Genomic DNA, 19,706 nt, shown 5'->3' with positions numbered 1-19,706 from the left:
CAATGTGAAAGGAAAAAATTTGAGGAATTCCTATCTTAGTCTAGCCAAGCCAAGTCTGTCTTATCCTAGCCAAACCAAGCCTAACCTAGCCTAGCCTAGCCTGTCTTACAGTGTCTTCTTGTCTTCGATTTGTATTGTGTCATATTTCTATGGGCCTCATTCATGAAAAGTTATTTGTGCTTTCTCACCTTTGGATTTTTTCAGCCCTCACTTTAGTCTAACAGACAGGAAGCAAAGCCTAATGGTTGGTTGTAACCATTTGCTGCTAGCATCGATTGTGTACCTCTTAAACATCAAGGACTAGTGGGTTTTGCGCTTAAAAGAGGTACACAATAGATATCAGGGGCAAAGTGTTAGAAAAAGTCATCAGCCTTTACTTCCTGTCAAAGTTGTTTTAAAAAAAAGTCCCATTTTACGTCAAACGAATTTTTGCAGAAGAACATTTAATGAATTCGGCCCGTTGTATTTATGTTCTAAAGGGTTCCCAGGGTTTTATCAGCATTTAAAGGTACGTAATGTGTCAAGTCACCTTTAAATTCAATGAGTTTACGGATGAGCAATTTACGATGAAGAGGACTGAATTTGGGATCAGCAGCCTGATGAACTCACGGCACTCTACACTGAGGAATGAAATTAGGTGAGTGAGACTCTGGAACTTGTAACACCCAGGTGTGTTATTATGCTGATGTTAGGAGAGCATTTACTGTAATGGCACGGTACTTGATCTCTTATCTTCAAATGGTGTGACTCAAAGTGCAAGGACGCATTAAATCTTCTATCAGTGACAGGTAGTAGTGTCTGAGTCAGAAGATGACATTCATCACTCGGTGGCTGCAATAGTAGTAATTGGCATGTGGGGTTACGGTAGTTTCAGCCTTGACTCGAAAAGAAAGGACAACAGTGACGCAAAAGCACAAACCTTCCGCCATGCCAACAAACATCCAATGAAATCCCCCTTGCTTTAATTCTATGGCACTGAGAGTCCAAAAACGTTTCCCTAATAGTCATCAGCATCACACTTCTTTAAAAAGTGAAAAAATTATTGAGGAAATCACGCTGCATCTTGTTTTTTACTACTTCAGTGTAGCTGATGCTGGCTGAGGTTTTGAAACTCACCCAAGCATTCATTCATCCATTCACGCATTCTTTCATTCAGTCATTCCACATAATCTCTGGGAATTTAGAGCAATTTGAAAAACAGCAGCAGTCGCAGCAGCAGCAGCAGCAGCAGCAGCAGCAGCCTACAGTGTCCAGGGTCTAATCCTGGTCTCACGCCAGTGGCTGGCTCGCTGTCTCTCTTTGTGTCTCCCTACCCCCCTGCTACGGTGGCCCGTCCACGTCTGCCCAGCAGGGTACACATAGACCTTGCTCATTGTCCATATAAACCATTACAGCCCTGTCTCTGGGAATAATCCACTAGCGTAAAACACTAGAGTGCTATTGCTGCTTTTGCTGCTGTGCCTTACCCCATATGCCACTGCACACATTCCCCACCATCTGCCCTCTATGAAAAAAAAAAATAGAGCAAAAACAAAAGAGGGCTGTGCTGCACTTTTGGCTTAGTATGTGACTTAACTATATCATTTAATCTGCCAGAGGTCAGTGCTTTGTCCCCGAGGGCCCACTGAAAACACTGGACTTATTGTTTTCAGTGGAAAATATGTTTGGAGAAATGATTTCTCAAAATTATATAAGTCAATGGAAAAAGGCAAAATTTAAGCAATAATGCTGTTCATATTTTTTAGATTTTCATGTGTGCAAGAGAGTTTTGAAGCATCATGTGTTACACGTTTCATCAGAAATACTGCAGCAGCTTCACAGTGGAGCCAGCATGCTAGCCCGCGTGTGAATGCAGCTGCAGTCTCCAGGATGAAGCACCATATGTTGCCACCCGTAAATAGCCTGCAAAGTCATCTGACAGCAAACCATCTCCTGTGGGGCTCTCTTTGTCCTGGCTGTGACTGCTGATTCATCACAAAGCCAAGCATCAGCTGTAGGACATCCATCCATTGTTGTTCATCAGAGTAGGGTAAATACAGTAAGTGCTATACATAAATACCTCTGAGTCAGAGCCACTCTTCAACTTGACAAGCAAGAGAATGACTCTATTTTCCTTTGTTTAAATTGAGGTGTACAGCGGAATCAATTTGGAAAAAATTGCAATTATTTTGACTTACAAGGGGATCGCGATATGACTCGTGACATTAGTATCTTTATTTTTTATACAGCATTATTCCTCTTTGTCCATCCAAAAAGTCCATCCAATATAGTGTGAGGTTTTTTTTCAAGAAAAGTTCATTTACACAGCAACATTCCAAACTTGAGTTACAAAGTGCTTTACAAAAGAATACAAGAAAAGGCGAGACAACATATTTCCATATGTGCATTGCACAAAAAAAGATTAAAGTGTCATAATATTTGGCAAGAGTGTTTTCTTGTACCTGGAATATCTTCTAGAGGCTGGATATCGCTGCAACACTACAATATTTAATTCAAATTAGTATTTTGAAACACCATTAGCCTTTAACATTTATTGTTCCTTCCAGCAACTTGAAAAGTACAGGAGGCCGTAGTGCACTTGAGATTAAATTTTGAATAACTGTGCAGATTCAGGGGAAAACAGAATCCGTGATCTATCCCTCACAATCCCACATCGTCAGTGATAGCATCGTCTCTTAAAAGCACCTGTCACCCTCCTGTCAACGTTTAGGAAAAAGCAGTCACCAACATTACCACTTTGGTTAAACAGCTGGCCAGAACCATTGCAGTGATTTCCTCCTTTCAGTTATCTCCTGTTTGATCGGGTGTTACCATGGAAACTGGTGTGCCCCACTGACGTACGACTGGCCATCCCCCCTTGAGGGCTACTTTTCAGTCACATAATTGCTCTATTGTTTGATTTGTGATAATAAATGAAATTAGACAGCTGCAAGGAAACACGTACAAGCATCTTATTTTAAGGAATACTAATACTGAGGTAAATGGAGACAAACTCTACTGATTTGACTCATTCAGTATTTCAAAAGATCACCCTTCATATTACTATGTACTTGATAATGGTAGTTTTGATGTTTATTAAGCTTTAGATTATAAGAGGAGTAACACCTCATCTCCTCCTGGTCAGTGTACTCTGTGGCTTTGTCCTCTGGTGGGAAGCTAATTAAAACTTGCTAATTAACTAACACTGATGTTGTCCTGCGTCAGAAGGACAGAATCCAAAAAGCCACAGTCTATACAATTATACAAAGCTAGACTACACTTATAAAGTTTGTCTCATTCTCATTCATAAGCCATAAATATGTCAAAATATTTAGCATATAAAAATATTATTTGTATATTTTAGGAGAGTTACTCTATGCAGTCACGACTGTTCGTGTGTTTTTATGGGGTGATAAGCAGCATCACACCTAGTAGCTGGATTCAGTCCTCAGTGGCATACTTTTTAAAACTTTACTTTCTCTGTAAAAATCAGAAATATTAATTTATGTACAAGAGTCTCCGAAGAGTCACCACAAGGTTTTCTTTTGTTCTCAAACAATTCTTTTGCTTTTCCCCGATCCATCATTATCATTTCATCCTAGCACAAACAAACCCTTGTGTGTTTGGGGTAGAAGTCAATTTGTCAGATGAAATTCAGCCATTGGTGATGTCTGGTGTGTCAGTGGAAGTCCAGCTCTCTCATCATCAAGCTGACATCCTCTTTACGTGCTCTCTTTCAAACCTGACAACATCCTGCATATTACACTATTTTCTTCTGGAGAGGCATACTGATTTTCCAATATATCTTTAACTTTTACTAACTGCATACAAGTTTCCACAGAGCAGATAGAGCATTATCAACTTCTGCACACTGACTGGAAAGCCACTTTCAGATAAAATTGAGTGTGTTGATTAACACTGTTATATTACATCGGAAATAAATAAACATGTAGTTCAGCCATGAAGGAACGGAATGCAATTGCTCATTTCGATGGAATGTGAACGTTACTGCTGCGTGGGAACGCTACAAAATAAAATGCCGCCATATTGTGGATAGGTTGGCTGGGTGCCTAGCAACGTGAAGGCGGGAAAATGGGCTGATGGGAAAAAAAAGTCAGGTTTCTTCGGGAAATCAGGTGAATTTACAAGTATCTCCCTCAAAACTCCTCGGAAAAAATCGGCGGGTGAAGGATTGGATGTGCACTCGCTCTCTCAGAAATTCTTGTTGAAGTTATTTGAATTATTTTACTAAAAACGGAAATCGGAAAGCTAAGTCGGTAGACCAAATCCACCACAAGAAACAGGACCGGTGGGAGGGAGGACCAGCCGGTGAATTCAAACGCCACCGAAGCAGTGGACCAATCACCGGCCTTCGTCACGACGGTACACCGAGGGCGGGTTATGGAGATTACAGGTAAAACGTCACGCAACGGACTTTTAGCTAACCCAAGCTAGTGTTAGGCTTTATGCTAATGTATTGTTTGCTGAAACAGCGAAGGGTCCACACGCTCGTGAGCACGAAATGGGTTTGTGAATGCGCCATGACTTTGGAGTGAATACAGTGCAATACAATGGAAGAAATGTAAGAAATATTGAAGATGCATAAGTATTTTCAAGGGAACGCTATATTAATAAAAATGCAGTTAAAAATGGTCGTGGGGGCTTTGCACTAATTTTAAATGGGTGTAATTGTTCTATACACCATAATACTTCTTTATAAATTGGTGGTTGCGTACTTAAAAGTGTTGCATGGATGAAATCACATGGTTTAGCATGAATCAGTCGTCAGCATTGTTCAGTCTGTAGTCTGTAAAGAGCCAAGCTTGGAACCAACCCTTAACACTTGCATGTTTATTTTCTTGTTCCTTTCTTTGTTTTACGAGATCACCATAAATCATTAAGACTAAAGAAGGGGGACGTTAGGCTTTGCATCTTGTTTATTAGCTTCTTTTGTGAAAAGTTTGTGTTTGTACAGCAATACCTGCAGCCTAAGCATTTTATTTAGGAGTATTCCCTTGTGCTATATTGCTCTGATCTTCATCATTAACTCCTGTATTACCAAGGGAGGATGATACATCAAAAACAAAATGGAGGCTTGTGATTTTTGATGCCAAATCCTTAGAGGATGCAGAGAACATCTCAGAGGGGTGTCTCAGGTTCAGGCCTTCACCTCGGTCACTTTATGTGTACATTACATACATATTTTAATTCATTTCATTACAATCCAAGGAAATAGCTTTGCAGTTTATCTCCTTTAAGTGTCATTTGTTCTGCAGGGGGAGTTGTATTTTAGTTTATTTTTCTTTTGTCTAACAAGATTGACCATTTTTTGGTGTTGAAAACTAAGCGAACAAGTCAAATTTCTCAGCATTTTGGTCTTGATCAACAACAACAACAAAAACTCTGGCACTTAAGCTGCTAAGTGCTCCTCTATGTTGACTATCTTTGGTTTGGTTTTGAGTCTTTTCTCTGAAGACTGCCTGGCACCAAAATTAACACAAAGGGATGGTTACAACCCAGACTGGCAGACAAACAAGGAGAGGAAGTTGTGGGCATTCTGACATAATACCGATATTGTAGCAAGGATTTGTGATACTCATGCAGACAGTTGTACCACTGCTACTTAATTACTCTAACATGTAGTATGTGTACTATTAATTCCAAAAGTATTTGGACTAATTGTGGATGAGATTTTTTTCTATTCTTTCAAAAAATATTATTAGAATATTAAAATTAGAAACAAAGGGAAGTATTATAATGTCATCTGGAGGGGACGTTGGATTACTCTGCTGTTTCACATTAAAAGTTATTCATAGTGTCAGCTGATGTAGTCTGGGTAGCACTAATTCCCCAAATATTAGTTGCTTAAGCTTCTTATGGAAGGTATTGTTCTGAACTTAAGGGGAAAAATAACGCTCTGTGATGGAATTTCTTCCAAAAGATACACTGTATGGACAGTCAGAACAAGCGTTACTGAATTTTTGTGTGTGTGTGTGTGTGTGTGCGTGCGTGCGTGCTGAATCCTATAACCATTGATAAGTGCAAATGAAATCAAATCACTTGTGTTTGGTATTCAGGAGTGAATAGCTCTGTGCTGACATCATGTGGCCACCGAGGCAAATCGCATTTCTTTTAATTTGACTTTTAATAACTTGTTTCCCATAAAATACACACCTAATTTTACCTACTAGCCTGTGTAGGCATAGTGGAAAAAAATGACACAATAATAGCAATGGTTGCAGATATTCATGTGGTGCAGCCCGTTTTTATATATTTATTGTATTGTCACTTTGAGAAAATTTACCTCCTTTAATTTATTTACCATCAATAGCAATACAAATATTCTTATCTTCTCTGCTGACAAATGTGTGTAATCACATCAAGTCGTTCTTCCTGGTACTTGTTTCAGTCAGTTATGTTTGCACCTGTATGGTTGATGGAGATTATGTGTGATAGGTATTTGTGTTGTTGGGGAAACTGCAGGGATTTGAATTGGCAAGTCATCACTGTGAGTCAGAGTGTGTGGCATTTTATTGAAGTCAGGTCACATTCCTGTGCCTGATGAGAGGGTTAGTGCCGTGGGGTTGGATTCTCGCAGTGGAGTTGTGGAAGGGGTAAATCAGGAAGTGAGATGAGATCCCAGCTGGATGGTGTTTCCTCCATCTATGCTCACTATGTGTTAAGTAATCTGGAGACTCGACTGAGCTCAGTCAATCTGATCTGTGAAGCACATTATCTGAGCTTGATGAAGATAATTACAGGGAGATGAAGAGATTTACTAAAACAAACCCTGTTTATCTCATATCATACAGAAGAGGGCAGTGTTGACCAAGTTATAATAAAAGATTTCCAACCTGTTGTCTTTGCAGTGTTGTCAGTTAGAATGAACAATTGTTACACTCTGCAGTAAAATGCTCAACCTAACAATACTAAGATCTTGCTCTTTAGAAAGTGTCATGTGCAAGCTTGCGTGATCATAAAATATGTGAAAGGGCAAAAAGAGCAAATGGATGCTTTGGTCCTTTCAGACATTCATTCGGCAAATTCAACGTTTTTTTGTACTTTGAGTACAAACCTGACATTGGGAAACTCTTTCAAAAGTAAGATTGCTTTTACATTTGTATTTCTAAAAATTCTCAAAGAAATACTTTATTTTAGGGCTGCATGATTTTGAAAAAAAAGGGAAATTGAGATTATTTGGACTGATTTTGTAGTTGTGATATGTTGAATTTTGTTCCTTTTTTCATTGTAAACCCCTTTAAAATGAATGACATTTTGTGTGTATGTTTTCTTAAATGTGTAGAATATGGTATGTATGCAGGGTGTTTCTGCAGTGTATCTCGACACACAAACTAGCCTTTAACACTCATTGCACCTTGCTATACGATTTGAAAATTGCAATATTATTATGAGTTTTGCAGCCTCACCTTCATGGCATTTTCATCAGGTTCCAGGACTTCTGAACACATATGACTTTTTGAACTGGCATGCAAACAAGCAATCTACTATGACTGATTTCAGGAACTTTTTAAAGTTTTTATGCCTACAGCACAGTGTGATTTGGATTCTGTTAAATAACAGCAAAAGGGTATATTCTAGACAAGAAAGATGGGAGATAGACATGTATGATAGAGATGATAGATACTGTAGATAAAAATCAATTTTGGATGCATTCAAAATTCATCTCATGCCTGCTTTAAAAACTTGAATAACTGTTTCAATTATGTCCTCCTGGTGGAATTAATTCTCATTGAGAAGTCTGTGCATTTGGGAGACAAGAACTTTGAAGCTGCCTCTCCAATGAAGGAAGGTGGACAGTGTTAAAAGTCAATCTTAAGTGTGGCACTGATGATAGAAAGTTGTTCTTGTGAGGAGGGGAAACGGTACCATACCTATGTAACATTCATATCATTTGAATTATGAATCACAGTAAGGAGAACTCTGTGTTCAAAGCTGATGAATATTTAAAGCATTGAGTATACAGATCATCATATTGACAGAGGTAGAATACTAATGTTCCCTTCTCTGAGTCTGATTAGAGGTTAAGGCGAATGCAAACTGCATAATTCATTTTCATTCTTGCATTTTTGTTCCTTTTTGATTTGACTCATTTTCTTAGGTTTGATAACTTCTTTGTGCAAAAGTCAGTCCCCTTTAAATTCTGAAAACATGTTTTATGTTTGGCACTGCATGCAAATGAAGGCAAATTAATGTAATTTGTGTTTTGCATGTAAAAGACATATTTTGGCTTTTTATGAGTGTTTCTCTGTCTCAGTAGTGACGTTAATAACATCCTCAATTTTTAAGGCCCATGCTCCAGCAGCTGACATACACAGAGTACTCAAGGTCCCGGTTGACACAGACATTGTCCTTAGTCTATTACACAGACTGTTGTATTTAACTTTTTTGCAGCCAGGGCAAAGTTACACACTTTTGTATCATTCTAACCCCTCTCTGGTGGGATTTGCTTATTTCGGCAAGAGAAAGGCAGAAGGAGAAAGTGGGAGTGAGAGCCCATGCAGGTGAGAGTGTCTAACAGTGAGGAAATCAATATGATGTAAATTATTAAGAGCTCAGGAATGCATCTGACCCCTACTGTCTTGCAGCAGGCTGGGCTCTGAAGGCTGGCAGGTGGACGCGAGCTTGGACTCTCCCTCTAACACTCATTAGTGGCTGGGAGCCGGGGCTCCTTGTGAGTGGGAAGGCAGGGATCACAGCGGGGAAGTGATGGCCCAGGCCTCTCACATCCCGGCTCAGCCTTCGCTCTGGCTCTGCCAGCCTCTCCCTGGAAGCTCATTAGTAAGTGCACTGATGCATAAGAGCTAGTCATTAGCTGGGCTTTTTTTCCGTCTTCATCTCTGTTTCCCCCGACACCGTGTCTGATCCTGAAGACCGGTGGCAGTGCTGGTTTTAAAAGACGAGAGGAGTCCACATTACCGCAGGTAGTCTAGACATATGGATATGAGACAGATTTTTTAATATATATATATATATATATAAAGGATGGGAGGGGGGGTGAGAGGGGGAGTGACGTGTCAATTTGGAGTTCTTCAAATGGAGTCCATCCATAGCCTTTCTAACCAAAGAGTAAACATTAGAGCTTGACCAGGACTTTGGCTGAGCGCCCTTTTCTTCCTCCATGGTTGGTTTTGATCTAGGGTATTTGTTTTGCTGCTGGCCAGATCCCCTCAGCACCTGATGGTTGCCCAGGCTCTGAGTAAATAGGATCTGGGGCCCAGGCCTCTTTGGGGCTGCTGGGTAAATAAGGTCTCTGGTGTGTGTAGCGTGCCTGGCAGCAGGGTGAGCACTGGTGTGGAGGCCTCCAGAGACCCCCCCCCCCCTTCCTATATCTAGCGGTTTCATTCTGTTATCCTCTCTCGCTTTAATGTACGACCAACACACACATGCACACGCAGTAAATGCACACGCGGACGCCCCCTCTTGCAGGTGCACTGATTATTGTTAGGCAGTCATAAACATTTATTGCTTCTCGACTGCATTTGCAACAGCACCCATGTGTGTCCAGTATTATGAATTAACCTTAACACTCTTCAGGTAGATTACTCAAACATAAGGGGAAAAAAACAAGAAGACTTGTGTATTATTATTCTATCAGGGCAATCCTCAAGGTTATTCACATGGGTTGTAGTTAACCACTATTAGAATGTACAGATCCTGTAATTAAAAGTGTTTGGACATCATGTAGAATCAAGCTGCTGTCTCTAAGGAACAGTTTGGCATTTAGTGAGTCTTTGAATGTCAGAAAGATAAATGATAATGATAGCACCTGTAATAATGTAATTGCTTCCTTGATGGTAATCTTCCAAGCCCACAAACAAATGGATTTCATATACTACTGAAAGATTAAACAATTTAACACCTGATGTCTCCATGACTTATTAAAGCAAAAGAAAGGCCATGGGGGACCTGCAAAAATATTGTAGTGTTTATATTGTTCAACCTACATATCCTGTACTTTGCTTTGTTGCTTTCAGGTCAACAAAAGCTAGCAGTATCCTCCTGTTTATATACAATTGTTGTACAAAATCTTTGCAGTAATTGCACATCATTCAGTGTAGTTAATGTGACTGTGCATTCAGTGGCGAGAAGATATGTGTTAATGCTATGGTGTCATTCCTTCGCTGTAAAAGGGGATTTGCCTTTGTGAAAGTTTACTGAGTCAAATCTCATCAGCTTAATGTGATCTGGCGCTAGCCATGCTGGATCCCCTTATGCCAATTAATCCAGGTTGTAACTCACAGACTCCTGCTGACCAATTCACATCCATTGTTGATAGTTTTTGGCTGTAGGAGCCTCAAACCTCCTTGTTAGAGCCAAAAACCACAAGAAACCCACCACCTCGTTCAGCCTCATCATATTGTCTGTTGATTGCCAGCAATTAGTAAAGCCAGGCAGGCTGAGAAATGACAAGATGGGGCACAGCTATTGCAATGCATGGGTGTTATTGGCTCACACGCCGGCTGAAAGCCTCGACAATGTTTGTTAACCCTGGAGGTCACAACTGATTCACCAGCGCAGACAGAAAACAAGATTTATGTTGCACAAATCAATACACAGTCAGACTTTTACCATTGTGGAGCACCAAACCAGGCACTTCTCTCTATCAGTCTAACATGACACTAATGTGTTTTTATTCCTGTTTAACCCGGCCAATGATGAATCTGTTGGCAGGCCAGAACGGAGACAGTGAGAGGCAGGCCGCCCTTGATTAGTTGAGGAACATGTGGCGACATGCAGAGGCTGATTCAGTGGTGTGTCATAGAAGCAACAGACGATCAGTCTTCAGGTTTCCTGCTGCGAGTTGTTTATCCACAGTTATCCGTTGTGAGTGCAATAGTTGTTTACACCTGACAGTGTTTCAAATGAACTAATGACAGCGTACTTTGGTGCTGACCAGACTTAAGTGAATTAGAATGCTCCTAAAGTTCTCCTCATTGAGAACGCTCAGTAACCAACCTAAGCGCTCCTCTTTATTCTCCCTGCCGTTAACGCAAATTTCATTAAAATTACTTGTCAACCGAACACAAAAGGACACACCTGCAATTCCAGACTAAATTATTGTACAGTAAGAATCCTCCTCTTAGAAGCTGGCAGGCCAATAATGTAAAATTTGTTTAATGTCTCCCCCTCTTACCCTGTTAAAGAGGGAAATTGGACAGTGACATGAATGACAAGTAGTATTCTCTGAGCACTGACCAGCAGGAACAATAGATGAGTTGAGACTGCTGCCAAGCTCTGTTTCAGGGGCTGCATTCCATTTGATTAGGGGGCTTTTGGGGAAAAAAAGGATGCTGGTGACAGAAATTACTATTGGGCACAGTGCCAGGTATTTGGTCTTTCCTCATAGTATCGCTCTGTAAATACACACATTAGTGACGCATTAATGTTACAAACAATATGACCAGTGGGATAACTTAGCAGCTTTATCTGTGTGTATGTTATTGTGTACTGCAGCACATTTGCTTGTTTCCTTGAATTTCACTGATGACACCAGTTCATTCTAGATGTTTTATCAGGACATGTTGCATTTAAAGCAAGTCCTTATATATTTACAGAGAACCAAACTAATTTCCCAGTGAGCTGGACTCTCAGGTCAGTTTCTATATGCTTTGCTGTTATAACAGACACTAGTAAAATCTCCCACGGCATCTTAGTAAAAGTGCCTGGAAAGAATTCAAGAGTAAATTGAAAATACTCATCAAAATGTGAGACACAACCAAATTACAGTTCTATCAACGTGTGCTGTAGGACATCCTAGCCAAAGTTACTGAAGAAATTATTAGAAAAATTGTCATTTGTTTTGTTAAAAAACACATTAATAGGTTAAAGCAGTTTTTTTGTACATGATTCTTTTCTATTCTGAGTACAAAGAAACAATTTGCTTCATGTCAGGTTTGTTTTACTGCAACATTAACAGCAGGGAATGAGCCTAATGTCCATTAAGGCGTGGCAACATGTAAGTGCGGGTTTCCCATTGGAAGTTTTTAGTACCGTTCATTCAGCTTTTAGGCATTCAGAAAGACTTCAGAGGGCCAAGATCTCCAATGTGGTATTGCAAGATTACCTGAGGGCCAACATTTAGCAACAGGAGAGAGTAGGAAACCTCAAGTACAATTGAACAAGACACTCAGGTTAGGTGGCCATCTGCTTCGACCAATTTGGTGGACAGAAAGATTTATGAGTCAGCGCTTTTCCAGCGTACTTTGACTTGATTCCTGGAATTAAAAAAAAACCAAAAACCTTAGCTCTTCATTGAACTTGGTCTTTGACAATTTTGATCAGACTGTGTTTTAGTCAAGTTGCCAATTGGTTTTTGGACTACAGAGTAATAATCTATGTGTGTGCAGCATAGTAATACATGTGTGTACAAGGGCAAGTGGGTGCATATGCCTGGTCTTGGCAGCAGCACCCCCTGTAAACCTCGGCTTTTCTGTATAGGCAAGTTGATGATTGGATAAACAGTCTGAGTCTGGATTATTGTACTGGAAAATGAAAGCATACACACAATTTGCATTTTAATGAGCAGGCGAGTGTTATAAAACAAACTGTCCAACAGCAACTCTTACATTAAAGCTGTGGCTTATTGAAGCAATCAAATATTTTATCAACACATGTTCAACTGTATTTGTAGATCAATAATGATGCCATTGTCACTTAGGACGGGTTTAAAGCTTTCAGATGAGTTTATAAAATGTTTTTTTTTTGTTGTTTTTGTGTTATTTTGATTTATTTTCCATGTCATCTTGCTCTTTCTCAAATCTGCTTTGATTGTGACATGTATGAGTAAGCCATGCATAAAATTTATGCATGGCAGATGCAAAGTTCAGTAGGCCTGCGCCAAACAAAATGCTGTTCAATTAAAAGGGAAGTAATGGCATCCTATGTAATAAAGGATATCTCTGCATACATAAACTGACAGAAAAGCATGATGGCTCATTCGCTCAAGCTATGTAATTTAGTTAATGCATTTCCCCTTGCTCTTTAAAACACTTGCACATTCAAATTTGCCATCATAATCTCTATGACAGAGGACATTAATTATGTTCGTTGGCTGATCGCTGTTTCTTCTCAACATCTCTGATTAAAATTTCACACGTTGTAATGATGTGCTTCAGAGCTAGAAGCTGTGAAATTTACTAAGCAGTCAGTGAGCTTGAATTCTTATTCTTGTGAGGTTCATCCAGTGCGCGCACACACAAAACACATATAATCCAAATCGAGGATGTTAAGTGCTTGAAAAAGCTTTATTTACATGCAAATGGAAATATATCTTCGCAACTTATTCATTAACATTTTGTGCAAATGAGGGAACAACAAAGCAGTAACTTCTCTCCAGATATGTGGGTTCAAATTTCATATTTGGGAAGTTTAATTAAGCAATAGATTATATTTTGAAGGGAACGTTCACTTTAATGAATCCCGCGAGACCACAGATAAACACTGCAACAGTATCAAAGCATTCATCTCTTTAATGGATGTGAAAATTAGCGACGTAAATGGCTTTGAGCCTTTATTTTCATTGCTCATGGGAATATTTACCGGATAAAGATAACACTTATGTAACCTACATTATACGTATGCTTTCATTTTTTGGAAATCACATGAATAGTGGTTGACATTTTCAAGGACAAACACTTATTTAACGCATGCTTTTAACAGCTGCACCTGTCAGAAAATTGAAGCAAGCGTGCTTTCCTGTGCGTTTTAACCTAATTCTATGCTAAATTAAATATGCAAACCATAACATCATTGTAAAAGCACAGATCTTCTGTTTTAGACGAATGGGGAGTTCTATATTTTGCAATCCTGAAACAGTACAGAGGCAGTGAACCCTGGTACATTGTGTGATAGAGGAGTGCTACGTGCCCAACTTTCACCTCTGAGAAGCCGGCTCTTGTTTATCCCTGTAATGTCCATTTTATTGGGAATCTCAGCAAGCCTTCACACTACCTGCTGTGCTCAGCAGTGTGGAGAAGCCAGGGCCAGTCGAGTGGTGGTCAGTGCCTGTCAATCACAATCACAAGGATCAGTTAGCAGCCATCAAGTGGAGAAACCATACCCAGATCTTGCCCATCTTCTCTCTCTTCACATTCTTACCTTTGCACACCGTATACTAATGATATAGGTTATTTATTCTATGTTTATTTTATGTTACATCTTGCAAAGAAATATAGAAAGAAGCTAATTCCTGTGGTTAAAATGACAGAGATGTATTATTTTAGATCTCAAGGGAGGCTGCTGGCTGCTGTGTTTGTGATGGAGTCTATAAAGGGGGAGGCCTGATGTTGGGGAAGAGAGCAGTCAGAGGTGATAAGAAGGGAGCCTCACAATATACTCTAGCTGCTGCAAAACAAACACAAAACATTGATTATATCATCTTTACAGACACCCAAAGCTCACAGTGGTTGATGTTTACCTGACATGAAATAAACAGCACCGGACTGTAGACTTGTACTCTTGCATTTCATTTGCCGCCTTGCCCTCGGTATATGTATGTCTATGACCTGTTCCTGCCCCTAATTTTCTTCATCACATTCAGAGCAGACCTGCCAACGGTCAGCTTCATTACAGCCAATATCTTAAATCACCTCTCATGTGTTTCCCACCAGTTTGGAGCTCGGTCTCCTCTGAATCGCAGTCATTTAAATGTTCCTGTGCTGATTGCGAGTGCAGGTGGTAATACATTAAGGGACTGAGACAGCCAGTGGCACAGTGCTGAAAGACCTTTATCCATTTGCACTAAGTTTCCCCTCATATTCTGAGGCATGTGTTCTAATTAGGGAAATGGTTTTGACTATAGCCATATTCATATGGGACAGCTCACTTTAAGTTGTACAACAAGGTGATTCTACATCATATATACTCCACCAGGTCAATAGATTATGCCATGGTCTAGGGAATTTCAAGAAGAAATTGTACATTAATGAAAGCGGAGAATGGCTGCAGAGAAGAATTGCGACAAGGTTATTGCTCTTTTCCTCTCCATCTTTTAAGTGGGTCTCAGATCTCTTGAGAGGGGATGTCTGAGCAGAAAATACTACAGATTTATTTTTTTTCAATATTTTTTTGTTTGTGTGCTGGTACAAATGAAGGCATGCTTAGAGCTGCTTCACCTGAACGTCTGTGCAAACTAATTAATACCAGGATATGTTTTAACAGAACTGCGTGGCAAATCAAAGGTTCAATTTTATATATTAAAAACTAAAAACAAAAACAGTTTGTCACTGTGCTCAGTGAGTTCCTTGTACATCTGTGTCTCCATGATGAGCTCTTCTGGCAGGTAAAAGCTTCAAAAAGCCCTCGGTCCATTTCCATTCTAGCTTCCAGCAGTGTGAGTGCTATGACAGCCTCTTGGGGCAAAGGGATTATTGAGATCAGGCCTCCCCGAGCTCAATGCCTCTGGCCCAGCCAGTCAAGCCAGCCCAGTCAGTGCCACAAGCCCCCCCAGTGCCTTATAGAACAGCCCACTAGGCGCACAGAGAGCAAAGAGGCACCAGGGACCCATCTAATTGTCCATGCTTTGGGCGGCTCTCGGGCAAGCCAGCATGAAGAAGGCTCCCAGTCTCTAGGCTGTCCCACTGCTCCCCACTCAGCCGCTGCTCAGAGATTCTGAGGACGATATATCTGCTTTGAGGCTTTACATTTCTGAAGTCGTAAAACAGTACCGCTGGAAATGGTGAATTTCTCTAAAAGCGTGCTTCTAACATGGTCTGTACAAGTGTTAAAGCAGGGTCATATTTAAATGATATGGCAAATTTATGGCTTAGTTGTGTTACACATTTCAATTCTGTTTTTAGACACAAAATGTTGATATATAGAAAGCATCAATATTTGGGTTTTATAATGTTCTTAAAGGTGGCTTGGATGAACACTTAACATATTAAATTGAATACATCTTTCCAATAGTTTAGGAATCTATAGTATTTTCTTGATGGACATAATTACAAATTTCAGTCTGTGATATACATGTAAACTCCACATGAAATAAAACTAGTAGCAAAGCATCGTTTGAAAACTTGATATTGTCTTTTGAGATTTCTTGCAGCAGCTTACCTACCAGTGAAAGCTGGAGGAATGGCTGCTGGGTACTGGACGAGGGCTGACAAGTCCAACCATACAAAGGATGGGGCAGCCTCTCTTCTTTCGTATGGGGAGGGGAGGCGAATGATCAAGAGCAGCCAAAATATACAAATCACCTACTTTGATACCTGCTGCTTTTGCGTTTCCTCATACTGTATCAGTATCAACAAATATGAGCTCTTTTTGAACACATAAACCATTAATTATCATTATGTTGTACCATCAGGCTAAAATGAGTTAATGGTGTCATTTGTGGAATTATAACCATGGATTAAAAAAACCATGGAGCTGAAAAGGTACTTGTCAAAATAGGTTGAAAATCATGTATAGCTTCTGTCTAGCTTTCTAACTGCATTATTAACCAAATGGAATTAAAACCATTAACGAAGCACAAAATAATTTTTCAGTATATTTATATAATTTTGCAGTTTCAAAGATTGACAGATAGGAAGTCCTAGAGTGGCCATCAAATTTTGAGTCAATGAGATAAAGTATATAACTTGTTCCCTCAATTTAATTATCTTGAGTCTACAAGATATAAACTGACCCGCCATGATTTAGTTATTTTGAGGCCACAAGATGTAACGCCTTCCTCAAAATGACTAGATTGAGGGAACAAGTCACATCTTGGGGCCTTTAAAAAAAGAAAAAGTTCTCAATGCACAGAATTTTTGGCCCATTCAGGGTAGATAGACAAACCTTCATAAATTGATTTATCTATCTATCTAGAAAGAGAGAGAGAGAAAAAGAGAGAGGGAGATGTACATGTATGTGTCTGCTCTACCAACACTCATCTTGTAAAAAGCCCTAAACCACCACCTAATTTAGGTTTTATTATTCCCTCTTAAGATGTGATGCGAGAAGTCATCACCACATTTGTTTCATTTATATAATTTGCCATAGAAACCTTTTTTTCCTTTTCTTTAAGTTGTCTCCTTGCTATTCTGAATATTTGCACGAAACATTGCCACCTGTGTTGTTCATATTGTGAAAATATCCCAAAAGTTATGAGCTCAGTAAATCAGTACTCAGGCATGCTGATCCTACCAGTAAAAGCCACACAGAGGATAGATAGACACTAGCCCCTAACTGGACTGTGGCAGGGTAATTATTGTGCGCACATAATAAAATTCTCTTTACATAGGTCACTTCCAAAGTGTAATTAAAAAAAGCGTTATAGATTATTTTCATTGAGGCAATTAAACCAAAAAGCAAAAAGTAATTAAGTGTGGAGGTAATAACAGTGTTGGTCAACAGCATTTGTTTCCAGAGAGGGATTTTGAGCTTCATCTCTTGAATAGACATCCTTTAATTTATGATTTTATTATGTTGAACTGTTTTTACTGTGTAATGATTATGTTTATAATGCCAAAAAAAATAAACTGAGTAGGATTTAATGAAATCATTATCAAGTGTGATAATTGTGAGTATGTGCATGATTTGAATTATCATCTTTCTCTATGTACTGAATTAATGAGTCGTTACTATTCATAATACTGGTTTATAATTTTGTTAAATTGGCTGTCTTATCAGCAGTCAAAGACTTGGGATTATCAGCGTCTAGACCATGTGGACTGTGCCAAATTCCTTGTGGATATCCGCCTGTTCCCTGCACAAAGAAAAAAAGGAGAGATAATATTCGGAGGTTAAACTCCACAATTTTCTCTTAAAAGATGTAAGAAGAGCAATTGCACAAATGTGCTCCTGCTTTATGAGGGAAATCAGACTGACGGGTCTGCAGGGCATTAACATCCACTTGACTTTGAGAGCAGCCGATTTGACAAGCCAACACATACATGTGGCTGACACATCAACTGTGTTGATCTCTGCAATTGTCAGGTAACTGAATTCAGATGATATGTTAATGTGAAGAGAAAATATGTTGCCCTAGTTAGCATATGGGCCACTTGCATTTCAGAAACATATTATCATTCAGCTCGCACATTTCTGAAAATCACAGTAATAATCTAATTGTCAGGAGGGAAAAGGGGCAACATTTTATACACTAATGTAAAAGGAAACAGGATTTGTCAGTGAATCAAATAAGTGAAAATGAGGTTGCTGAGGTGCTTTCTTAAGTATGCGTTTCATTCACGAACAGAAATGAATAGAATGTGAAATAACTTTTATTAAGAAGAAACAGAAGAAACAAAAGTGAAACGTTGGAATTTATCCGCTGGTACATAATCAGTGATAATAAACCTTCATACAGTCAGCTATCAAAATCAGAATAACACAAACAAACATGGAGGATCAGCACAAAGGATGAGAAGATGGAGTAAATGAGATATACAAGATATTAACAGCAGACAGACTCGGGGTGAAGTTCTTATTTGACATGAAACAGTTCATTCCTTTTGTTCCAAGTTCCTGTCGTTGGGAATGCGAACAGCAGAGGGCAGCTTGAATACATAAATAGATACTAGAAGAGTGCATCTCTCAGTCATCAAAGGCATGCACTCATTTACATCCCCGGGTTCCCAGCTCACCGCTCTGCTCCTGCCTGTCAGCCAGCTGGACCACCGAGAGCCAGTGATCAGCATCAACCCTATCACACCACAGCGCAGGGGGACACGCCAGAGGAGGAGAGGAATAAAAGAATAGTGGAGTGACAGGTAATTGACCAACAGCAGCCAAGTAGCAAGTCATGTTTTTGACAGCCCTAAGTCAGTTTATAAGTCACCAAATCTTGAGCTCTCTCCACCTCACTCCATCCTGCTCCTGCCCTAGCACATTACAGCACTTTGTTGCTGAAGAACAAACCTCTAAGATGCTGTTTTTATTGTTAAACCTGTGTTCAGCCATCGCCTGCCCCCTCCCTCCCTCCCCCCCCCTCTCTCTCTCTCTCTCTTTCTCCCTCTTTCTCCCTCTCTCTCCCTCCCATGCTCTCTCTCTCTCTCTCTCTCTCTCTCTCTCTCTCTCTCCTCTCTCTGTGGCTCAAGATGAATCTGCCAGCATGTGCCTATGCTCTTCATCACTGTCAGATGCCCCATGGTGGTCCTCCTCCTCTTTCTCAAACTGGGCACCAACCGCTGGCTGGAATTATTCCTCACCTCCAAAACTCTCCCCACTGTTTCCAAATAAATGTGGCTGTAGTAACCGAGGAGTGTTGCTCATCCATCTTTACTGTGCGGAGTGTGCAGTGTTTACTGAACTAGACAGAGAGTCTAATAAGCCACACAGTCCGTACAGAGTCGACTGCAACTACAAGATTGAGGCAATAGAGATATTTATGTTCTGGCATTGGTTTACAGGGTCAGTCTGATCTTCTCTAAAAACATCTTTGTTTCAGTATCTGTGAGGGAATCTGATCCAGCAGCACATGAAATCTACTGAGTACATAACTCTAAAATTAACTCATACACATTGGATGTGAATTGTACAGAGCCCTGGTGAGATCGGCATAGAGTGGCTTGTTCCTTCAATTTACTAATTTTTTGGACAGAAGATGTAACGTGTTCCTTCAATATAAATAAATACATTTGCAACCATGAAATGTAAGTTGTTCCCAAAATGTAAATTTTTTGTCTTGATCTAACTTGTTCCCACAATTTATCCATTTATTTTGTTATTTTTTGATCGAAGGAAGAGATCAAATAATGGTAACAACATTTATTCATTGGCCA

The 19,706-nt window shown here is 39.8% G+C and overlaps 1 protein-coding gene across 1 annotated transcript in view; it reads left to right on the top strand.

The window, feature by feature from the left end:
• Window positions 1–4,028: 4,028 nt before the first annotated feature.
• scn1laa (sodium channel, voltage-gated, type I-like, alpha) overlaps window positions 4,029–19,706 on the top strand; it is a 195,010-nt gene continuing 179,332 nt past the window's right edge. Inside the window, exon 1 of the mRNA XM_086220102.1 lies at window positions 4,029–4,393. The gene's annotated coding sequence lies outside the window, so the exon portion shown is untranslated. The remainder of the gene's footprint in view (window positions 4,394–19,706) is intronic.

This window comes from Aulostomus chinensis, chromosome 12 (genome assembly GCF_037954235.1).
Source record: "Aulostomus chinensis isolate RoL2024-O1b breed Wild chromosome 12, RoL_Achi_v1.0, whole genome shotgun sequence".
NCBI lineage: Eukaryota > Metazoa > Chordata > Actinopteri > Syngnathiformes > Aulostomidae > Aulostomus > Aulostomus chinensis.
The sequence above is the reverse complement of the archived record's forward strand: the minus strand, read 5'-3'. Positions and strand labels throughout refer to the sequence as shown.